This window comes from Raphanus sativus, chromosome 4 (genome assembly GCF_000801105.2).
Source record: "Raphanus sativus cultivar WK10039 chromosome 4, ASM80110v3, whole genome shotgun sequence".
Taxonomy (NCBI): domain Eukaryota; kingdom Viridiplantae; phylum Streptophyta; class Magnoliopsida; order Brassicales; family Brassicaceae; genus Raphanus; species Raphanus sativus.
In genome coordinates this window covers 4592186-4603586 of record NC_079514.1, presented here as the reverse complement: position 1 = coordinate 4603586, position 11401 = coordinate 4592186, and the positions used below count along the sequence as shown (strand labels likewise).

General features: G+C 38.1%; 1 pseudogene; it reads right to left on the bottom strand.

The window, feature by feature from the left end:
• Nucleotides 1-47: 47 nt before the first annotated feature.
• Nucleotides 48-1260, bottom strand: LOC130510481 (probable pectate lyase 18; annotated as a pseudogene).
• Nucleotides 1261-11401: the final 10141 nt, after the last annotated feature.

Here is an 11401-nt window from a genome sequence, read left to right as displayed (position 1 = left end):
TCACAAATCACATTAACTAAACTCAAAAAAAAAATCAAATATTTTTTTTAAATACCTTGCATTCTTTGAACAAGCCCTTCACCAAAATGGTTAAAAGCAATAGTAATCTGCATGTTCTTGTCACGAGTGTAAGTATCACTATGACCAAGCAACATGACCTTATCATGATGCGTCATGTAATTATTAGACAAAGTAATCGCCGTCGAGCCCATTATCGCATCAATAAGCCCATCTTCACAGTTAGACAACGAACAGTGATCAACCCAGACATGACTTCCTCCGAAGATGGACACACCGTCACCGTCAGACACCGTCCTCCACCCATAATGCCTCGGCGAGCTCCGCACCATCGCGTTCCCGCCCTGCTTGCAGTCGTGGATGTGAACCCCGTGGATGATGACGTTGGTCACGTACTGGATCGTGATGCATGGCCCGCCGGCGATGTGCACGGAGGCGCCGCGGCCATCGATGGTCTTGAAAGAGTTCATGATGAGCTCTTCTTTGAGGCGGATGGTCATGTCCCGCTGGAAGATGATCCAGAGAGGCTCGTCTTGGACCACGGCGTGTCTTAAAGTTCCGGGCTTGGGGGTCACCGGGTCGTCGTTTCCCGAGTCGGTGACGACGTAGATGCGGCCGTCTCGGCCGCCGATGGCGTTTTTTGCCGAAACCGATGGCGCAGTCGGCGAGGCGTTGGCGGTGGCTCTCCCAGTGTGGGTCGCATCGCCAGCAGTCGTCGATTGGGTTGCCGGTTGTGCAGGAGAGGTAGCCTAGCTTCTCCGTGCTGCGACGGACGCGTTGATGCTCCTGAAACAGAGAGAAACCGACATAAAGTTAGAGACTTTTATTACATTTTTCGAAGAAAAAGCAGAGAGATTTTGTAAAGTTTGCGCCTTTATGGTCTAATAATAGCAAGCTGAGATTTGGGTTTCTTTTCGGACTTGTGAACAGAGAAGAAGTGGGGTTTCATGTAGAATGTGGGTAAGTAGAAATGTGAAAGAAAGATTCGTACTTGTGAACTTCTTCGACGATGGCTTCTGGGTCTGGAACTGGTGAAGAGAAGATCAATGGAGCATAGAGAAGAAATGAGACTATGGAGATTAAGAGCTTCTTCATCTGCATTTTTTCTCTCTGATTTTTGGTATGATAACAGTACAGAGTACAAGACTAACTAACTCTCTCACTCTCTTGGAGTTTAGTGAGAGAAGAGGGAAACAAAAATGGACGAAGGAAGTTTTGAGTGGGAATAGAGAGAAAGATGAGACTTTGGGGTTTTATATAAAACAATGTAAAGGACGTTTGTTATTGGAATTTTCGGTTTTGGTCCCACTCTTTTATTTCTTCTTTAGTAAAAAAAAAATACTTGTATAATAATGTCCAGGATGAACCAATTGAATGCTTACACTCACTACAATTAAAACCTTCCATAAGCTAACTGCTGACATAAAGATTGAACCAAATACTCCAGTCTAATTAGGTCGAACATGTTGTACTTTTCAAATAAGTCCCACTTGATATGTTCAGCTGAATAGAACAATAGGAGGTTGGTTTGGGTAACAATAAGGATCCAAACGTAGTAAATGGTAACCATTCTAGTTTGATAACAGATACAGACAACAAAAAGCTCAATGTATAGGATGTCAAACCAACAGAAGAGTATCAGCTTATGCCTTATACTATTTGAGTTGTTATGTAAAGTTGTAAACCATATAACCTATTATGACGATGCAAATAGAAATTGCCTATAGATTGCAAATTTTCTTTCTCCGATGCTTCATTTTTGCATTTCAATAGACTTTACATTACACGTCCCGTATAGATTCAGGATATATAGTTTACATATATTGCAAAACTCCATGTATCAGGAAAAGAAAACCATTAAATATGTCCGTACAGAACCGTTATTCCAGAACAAATCATTTAGTTATTCTGAGACCTAACTCTCGAGTCTCAACCAACCATATACGATAGCAATATGTTAGGTAAAATGTCAACGAAAAGCGAAGATAAACGACAGAACATGTCAAGTAATCGAGTATAGGAAAAAAAACCTATAGAAATGAGATCATGAAAAGGAAATTACAGGGACAAGCCATGTGATTAGTTGAATGATTCCATCTAAGATAATACTCCCTGAGTTATATAGTTATAGAGTTATATGATTGTTTTCGAATATATGGTTTTTGTTTCTCTCAGATTCAAGCTCAGTTGCTATATAAAATTTCCTCTTCCTCTTTTACTATTGACCAACTTTTGTTTAAATCTTAAACTGTAGAGGAAATTCGTTTCAGCTGTTTTCTTTATGATTTGTTTTTGCGAAAAGGACGTGAAAACGTATCTTAATGCACCAGTCACGGCAGGGAAATTAGATACGAATCTATGCTGTAAAAGTCATTAGTTAATAGGGACTGGTAATGATAGTTTAATGTGGAAAGCATTAGAGAGACGTAAAGTGAAAGTATAAGTGGGACATGTAAGGTCTCGTGATCTGCATGTTTTACGGGATTCCTTTCAACTGTTAGGTTGTTTTGGTAGTTTAAGCATGCTAGTTTTTGGACAACATTATCAAATGATACGGTTGGTTTTAAAAATTAAAATGAGAAAATAACGATAATGTCACTTCTTGCACTAGAAAATAAGTATAGTATTAGCAACAACGAAATGCTATAAATATAGCTATATATTGTCGGTATGAACAAAATCTCAAATTATAAGTAGGACTTGCAAAAAAAAAAAGTTTATCAACTGAACATGCTACTAGAGTCCAATCCAGATAGTCCATCTCCTTCCATAACTGATCTAAGTTAAAGGTCTTATCGATCTGTGCACAACATTTCAAAATTAATAGATAAAAACCTACTATTTGAAGAAGCGTATTATAGGCAGTCTTGCATTGAAAGTTAGAAATAATTTTCATATAGAGAAAATTGATCAATTCATTTATGGTTGATCATTTTTGAAGGTAGAAGTTCATCTAATTTACGTACATTTATTTCCTGCAAAGTAAATTATTTATGCTACCTTAGCATCTTTCATGTGAATCAATGTGTACCATTGTTCATAATAACACGAATCAAATATAACAGTGACTGCCCTTTTTTCAAAAAAAAAAAAATATATACAGTGAGTGACCTTATTAAAAATTAATGGAATAATGGGAATCAATCAAGGAGAGAGGCCCGCTCAACAAAATCTTCATTCTTCACCTTCACTCTACCAGCAAGAGTTGATCATAAAAATAATTTGACAACGACAGTGAAGATTTGAGTCATCACTCATCACAGCACATGGCTCCCAACACTTATTATTGTTTTGGAGAGCAACGTAGACAACTATTACAGGCTCGACATTATCCTTCTTTCTTTTGTTTAGTCATTTTTGTCCGTAAAGTTCGCCGATAATTTGAACACAAAAGGTATAACCTTATGGCATCCACTCACAAATAATACTACGTGGCACATTCATGCTATCTTCTCAAATGTCTTTTTCGTCGTTATGGACCCAAATGATTACTTGTACACAACGGAATCTTGATTGAATTGGTGACGTACAACTTAGAAGGATTCCAGTGTCATCACAGTTAATATAAGATGACATACATTAAATCAGGGTACCTAAGAGACCAAAACCTTGAAATATGATCACGTTATGAAATCCTAACTACTTGTTTAACCTGTTGCTCTCCAAAACCTTTAAGCTTTTCATATGGTATTAGATAATATGAGAAGTTTTAACATGTTTCTACAAACAATATGTTGTCTTGTTGAGTTCCGTTTGGATATGCGACTCATATCACCTGAAAAAACACTCGTCCTAGAATATACTTTTCCATCAGTCTTCTTTATTTCGAATCCAAACTTTAACGAGTAACAGACTATTATTGGGAAACAATTGGTCAACATATTGGTCTTTCATCTCCAGAAAAAGGGCATCTGCATAAGCTTTTCTATACAGCAAGTGTGAAGAATACTATTAAGTTCGGTATTTAACTCATCTATCTTATTAAAACATAAACATTCTATTGGATCTAACATTTATTTTGTAAGTTTTTAAATTAAATACACCTTTATACTTTATAGTTAAACTTACATTAAATCATTAATATTTCTTTCTTTATACTACTATCTATGTTTCCAAACAATATATTTATTTCTTTATACTACTATCAATGTTTCCAAACAATATATTTTTTATACTACTATCAATGTTTCCAAACAATACAATAATTAATCTTAGTTATGTTATATCTATTATTTTCTTTTTAAAATTTTGTAGAAACGTCATAATTTCATAAAATATAAAATAATGAACTTTAAAATTTGGAGTATAAGATTACAAATTATGAAATTATTACAATTTAAATCAAATTAGATTACATATCGGTCATCCAACAGTTCAATCGGTTAGTCTCGGGTTTTAGTAATTTTTTTTAATATGAATATTTTAAAAACCTAAATTGAATTGTCAGATCTCCGAATTAACCGGTATAATCACAATCGGGTTGAATTTAAAACACTGATTTAAATGCAAAAATATTTTAAATACACACTTTTAAAAATTACCAAAATATTTGTTAAGTTATTAGTAAAATTTTTCATCGTAAAATATTCCGCGCTTCCAAAGCGCGGATCAAGATCTAGTTAGAATTAAGGAAACAACTTTTTGAAAGTCTTAAGACCCTAGTGGACCGGCTGGGCAGACTGATATATATAGGCTCGCAACTGGTAGTAATAAATTTAAAGTTAAAGCCCATTAGTTGATAAAATTAAAAATGGAGAAAGTCATTAAAAGATTGCACTTCAATAAACATGAAGTTGACAAGAAAAGACTGCACTTCATTCTCGCCTTTAGTCTCTTCTAGCAAAGACCCGAACATACATCGGCTCTTTTTTTCTTGCTCTTGGTTTCAGACCTTGACCAATATTCTAGATCGACCAATTTTCTCTTCTTTTTCCTTTTCTTTTTGCATAGGTTTTGATGGAGCGGAAGTAATGGATAGAAAGCTTGAGTCTCAAGTTCCCGAGAAGCTAGAGAAACAAGTTTGGTTCCTAATCTTCTCCACGAAGATCAGAAGAGATGCTCTGTTTTGCTGCACGTAAAACAGAGTTTTGAGATTTGTAAGAATGCACTTCTTAACAAAAGCTCGGTTGCAAAGAAAACTCTTTATTCATTTAATCAATCGTGTCCCTCTTACAAACCTCAGAGCACTATTTATAGGAAAGCAAAATCTAAGAAATAGGAAATTAAACTTAACTAGGAAAAGGAAACTTAAAGAAAAGTAAAAACATGAAGAGAAAAGGAAAACATTGGTTTCTTATCGAACAAAGAAAAGGAAGACGTGTTCGATAAGTTATTATACGCTGCATCAGGTTTCTCCGGGTAGAGAAAGATTCGTCCCTGAATCTGGAACCTTGTTTTCACCATGGTATGGAAATAAGTGCTTGACATTGAAGACATCTGAAGTACGAATGTGATCAGGAAGACGAAGCTTATAGGCATTTGCGTTGATGCGGTGAATGACTTCCACAGGCCCAATCTTACGAGACTTTAATTTATTATACTCATGTGCTGGAAATCTCTCTTTAGTGAGAACCACCCACACGAGATCACCAGCTTGAAAATTAACCTCGCGACGATGCGCATCTGCAGCTTTCTTGTAAGAACTTTTGGTAGCCTCAAAATGTGATTGAGCTTGCTGATGAACAAGTTGTAAGTTGTCCACAAAGTCAATTGCTTGCCCATGTAATCGAGATTTGTCAGGCATGGTCGTCAAATCCAATGGACCTCGAGGGACAATGCCATAAACCACATAGAATGGACTATAGCCCAAGCTTCTGTTATTAGCATGATTATGAGCAAACTCAGCATGTGGCAAATTTGTTTCCCATGACTTAATGTTATCACCCACCAGGCTTCGTAGCATGTTCCCTAAGGCTCGGTTTGTGACTTCAGTTTGACCGTCAGTTAAAGGGTGGTAGGCAGAACTCATATCTAAGCTTGTTTTGAGCATCTTCCATAAAGATCGCCAAAAATGGCTTAAGAAACGTGTGTCTCGATCTGATACGATGGAGGTAGGAAGGCCATGAAGGCGGTAGATTTCTCGAAAGAACAGTTGTGCGACCAAGACCGCATCAGTTGTTCGTTTGCATGGAATAAAATGAGACATCTTGGAGAACCGATCTACTACCACAAAAATAGAATCATTGCCTCTTTGAGTACGCGGAAGTCCTAACACAAAATCCATACTAATGTCGGTCCAAGGCTGAGTAGGCGTTGGTAACGGGAGGTATAAACCTGCGTTAGATGCCTTTCCTTTAGCTTGTTGACAAGCACGGCAGCGTTCAATATATCTCTCAACATCTCGGCGAAGAGAAGGCCAAAAATAGCGGTCCGTAACGAGCTGAAGAGTCATGTCGCGTCCCACATGTCCTTCAGAGTGCAACTCGTCGAGGATGCGTATACGAAGGCTACAGTCTGGGATGCATAACTGGTTCCCCTTGAACAAGAACCCATCTTGGAGCGTGAAGTCTCTATGAAGACCATTCTGTGCGTCTAGCCAGATACGAGCAAAATATGGATCAGTTTCATATAAGTCACTGAAAGACCCAAAACCTGGAACCGAATTGAACATGGTTGAGAGAAGGCATTGACGACGGCTTAAGGCATCAGCTACACGATTTAACTTCCCTGACTGATGCTTAATGCTGAATGTGAACTGTTGTAAAAACGCAATCCATGTTGCATGTCGAGCAGAAACTTTAGCTTGACTATCAAGATGGCGAAGAGCATCATGATCGGTGAATAACACAAAATCTCGATGGCAAAGGTAATGTTTCCAATGCTTAATAGCTTGTATGATTGCATAAAACTCCATATCATAAGTGCTGTAACGACTTTGTGCTCCCGTTAGCTTCTCACTAAAATATGCTACAGGTCGGTTCTGTTGGCTCAAAACAGCTCCGATGCCTAGCTTTGAAGCATCACAATGTAGCTCAAAAGTTAAGGAGAAATCTGGTAAGACAAGTACTGGGGATGTAGTCAATTTTGCCTTAATGATCTCAAAAGCCTGATTCGCAGCAGACGTCCAATCAAACTTCCCGTCACGCATACAATCTGTTATTGGCGCCATAATGGTACTAAAATTCGCAACAAACCGTCTGTAGAACGATGCCAACCCATGGAAACTACGAACATCTGAAAGTGTACGCGGAATCGGCCATGAATTTATGGATTCTACTTTCGAACTATCCACGGACAAGCCATCTTTAGAGATCACATATCCTAAGAACAATACATGGTCTGTACCAAATTGACACTTCTGTTTGGCGGCGAATAGTTTTTCTTTCCGGAGGACACTTAACACTTGTCGAAGATGATCAAGATGGTCGTCCAAGGAAGAGCTGAATATGAGAATATCATCAAAATAGACCACCACAAATTTCCCAATGAAAGGACGAAGTGCTTGATTCATAACCCGCATAAATGTGCTTGGTGCATTAGATAATCCAAAAGGCATAACGAGCCATTCAAATAATCCTTCCCGAGTTTTGAAAGCTGTCTTCCATTCATCTCCAGGACGAATTCGAATCTGGTGGTAGCCGCTCTTGAGATCAATTTTGGAGAAGATTGTCGCTGCGCCAATTTGATCTAGTAGATCATCGAGGCGTGGAATAGGAAAACGGTAACGCACTGTTATCTTATTGATAGCACGACTATCAACACACATACGCCAAGATCCATCCTTCTTTGGAATTAATAGAGCTGGTACTGCACAAGGGCTGAGACTCTCACGAATATGTCCTTTTGACAATAAACTCTCGACTTGTCGTCGTAACTCGTCGTGTTCTTGTGGGCTCATCCTATAATGTGGTCTATTAGGAAGTGATGCCCCTGGAACCAAGTCAATATGATGTTGAATATCTCTTAATGGAGGTAGCTCCTTTGGCAAGTCATCTGGAAACACATCGTTATATTCGTCGAGGAGTGGACAAAAGGCCATGTTATGTGGCTTAGAACTTGCGGTCATGTCTGAAACTGAGAGTAAAGCCAATGCGAATCATGTTTGCCGTAGCTCTTCTTCAAATGTACTAACTGAGCAAATCAAAGATGGTTTTGATAAAGCTTCAGTACGTAGAGTTGGAACCGGCGTAGTAGTTTGAGTCACTGATGTTGGAATCGATGGGTCTCTAGGCAAGAGTGTAATCGTACGATTATCAAAGACAAAACGGTAACAGTTACGTTTGCCGTCATGAGTCGTCTCTCGATCATACTGCCATGGTCTCCCAAAGATCAAATGACCAACATCCATTGGAACAATATCACAGTAAATTTTGTCTTTGTAAATTGCTCCAATTGAGAATGAGACCAGTGTACGATGAGTAACTCGTACTTCTGTTCCTTCTTTTAACCACGTGAGCTTGTATGGTTGGGGATGAGCTTCTTTATCAAGACCCAGTTTGCAAACTGCATAATCAGAAACTATATTGTGGCAACTTCCCGAGTCGATAATGAATCTGCAGATTTTTCCCTTAACCGTACATGTAGACTGAAAAATATTGGTACGCAACCATGGTTCCTCTAAAACTTGAGGTGCGAGGCAGATTCGTCTTGCTACTAGCAGAGGACCCGAGTCGCCTTCCAGCTCTGTGTTGTCACCTAACTCGTCTTCATTATCATCATGATATTCATCATAAGTGGGATCAACCTCTTCAATTAAAAGACCTCGTTTTGACTGCTTCGGACAGGCTGTTTGTATATGACCTAGTTCACCACATCCAAAACAGCGTAATGCGTTGGGTCGTGAAGAACGGCGGAGTGGTTGTTCTTCAGTCGATGTTGATGCACGGTTAGAAACTGATGTGCGCGCTGCTTCTGGATTTGTATTGTTCAATCCTTGACTTGTTGTTTGATCTTGAGATGCAGTGTTACGTAATCTGGCAGATGAGTTCCAGTTAGTAGATGATGATTTACTTTGTCTTTCAAAAGAAACTGCACGACGATGGGCTTCTGCAACTGTGTTTGGATCAAATTGTTCCAAAGCATTCTGAAGTTGAAACCGTAAACCACCAATAAAACGTGACACAAGCTGAATTTCACTGTCATGAATTTCATTACGTGTCATTAGCAGATAGAATTCTTCGGCGTATTCGTCCACCGTGCGAGATCCTTGTCGTAAATTTTGTAGTCTTGTAAACATAGTCCGATCAAAATTATATGGCAGAAAAGTTTTACGCAGCTTTTTCTTCAATTTTTCCCATGTTGCGATCTTTGGTTTCCCTTCACGAGCACGAGTTGATTTCAATTGTAACCACCATGAAGCTGCTTGGCCTCGAAACTTTGTTGCAACAAGGGCAACTTGTCTATTAGCAGGCACCTGTTTAAATTCAATGATTTCTTCTACTGTCACAATCCAGTCGATCAGCTCTTCTCCACGTATACTCCCCGTAAATTCCGGTAAGTCGGATTTGAATCCGTTTTCCCAACGTCGGTTGTCTACAATTGGCCCATGATTCCAGTTTTGATACCGGTTGATCTGTGCTTGCAGAGGAGCGAACGGATTCTCGTCGATCATATCATCATCGTCTCCAATAACATGCTCGTCGCGTTGATGGTGTTGGTGTTGTTGCTGGCGTGGTTGGTGGTGTGGTTGCTGTTGACCTATTGCTGCCATAACCTCTCGTAGAGTCTGTTGTAAAGACTCATGAGACTGCTGAATCGAGGTATGCATGTTAAGCTGCATCTCCTGTAGTGTCCTTCGTAGTTCACCCCAGTCATCATGTTGAACGTCTTTGTCTTTGTTTTGTTTCGGTGGCATGATAACGGCAGGAACGTCAAGGCTCTGATACCAAAAGTGATGGAGCGGAAGTAATGGATAGAAAACTTGAGTCTCAAGTTCCCGAGAAGCTAGAGAAACAAGTTTGGTTCCTAATCTTCTCCACGAAGATCAGAAGAGATGCTCTGTTTTGCTGCACGTAAAACAGAGTTTTGAGATTTGTAAGAATGCACTTCTTAACAAAAGCTCGGTTGCAAAGAAAATTCTTTATTCATTCAATCAATCGTGTCCCTCTTACAAACCTCAGAGCACTATTTATAGGAAAGCAAAATCTAAAAAATAGGAAATTAAACTTAACTAGGAAAAGGAAACTTAAAGAAAAGTAAAAACATGAAGAGAAAAGGAAAACATTGGTTTCTTATCGAACAAAGAAAAGGAAGACGTGTTCGATAAGTTATTATAAGCTGCATCAGGTTTTCTTACATGCCAAAGCTCGGTATAACTTATGACTTGGGCTCTTTAAGGTTGCTCTGTTACAAAGAAAGCTATAACTTAGACTGTGGACGTAGGACGTGTTTAGATGCATTGAGAGCATAATGTAACCGACACAAAGTTCATACATTCAATGCATACCAAATACTCGGTGTAGTTGGAGGACGATTTTCCTCTTTTTTTTTGAGCAACAGAGGAGGACGATTTTCCATTTTAGTGAAAAGCAATTTATTATAGATGACAGAAAAAGTAGTATACAAGAAAGTTAAGAAGCAGCGAGTTTTGTGGTTGTCTGTATTGATTTATAATTATGTTAGTTGAGCTGAAAAAACAAAAACGAAGAGGAAAAAGTTGAACATGTTATGTGACTTATGTCACACAGTACATTCTTTTATACAAATCATGAGGTTTATAATTGGTTTACCATTAACAAATAGTTACATTTGATTGAGTTAACCGGATGGAGCAATGGTAACTTTATAGCATATGTAATAACATTAACTAGTCTACATTGCATTCAAGACATGAATCATCTTCAAGTAAGATCCAAGAAAATGCCATCAACAATGGAGTTTCTCAAAAAGAGTCTCATAATTTATATCAATAATTAAATAGAGTTTCTTAATAAAGTTGTGAGGTTCTCTTTAATTTTATTAAAAGACTCTCTGTTTAATTTAGTTATTGATATAAATTGTGAAGTATTTTTTTAAAAACAATTCCACTGTACATGTTATATAGCTTGGTGGTGCCAATGCATCTTAATTATAATATTCAACCTATAGCCTATATATGATTAACGATGACAATATGAACAAATATTAAAACTAAAAATCTTGAAAGTAAAAGCACTTAAAATAGGATATTATAGGCTTGTGTGGTGTTCAAAAGAAAAAGAAAAAGAAAAACAAGGAAAAAAGAGTCTAGTGTGGGGTCTGGTCAAGAATCAAGGATTCACGATGATGAATTCAGTAAAACAATAAATAAAACTATTGGATTCTGAAATTAAATTGGTAGAGAACACGTGAGTAGAGGGTGCGTAGACTCAAAAAACATGACAGAGGAGCGGACCACACGAAGTAAATAGAGTTTTGTTCCGTTGGATTCGTCACGGAAGCCAAAGAAGTGAAGAACACTTAAACT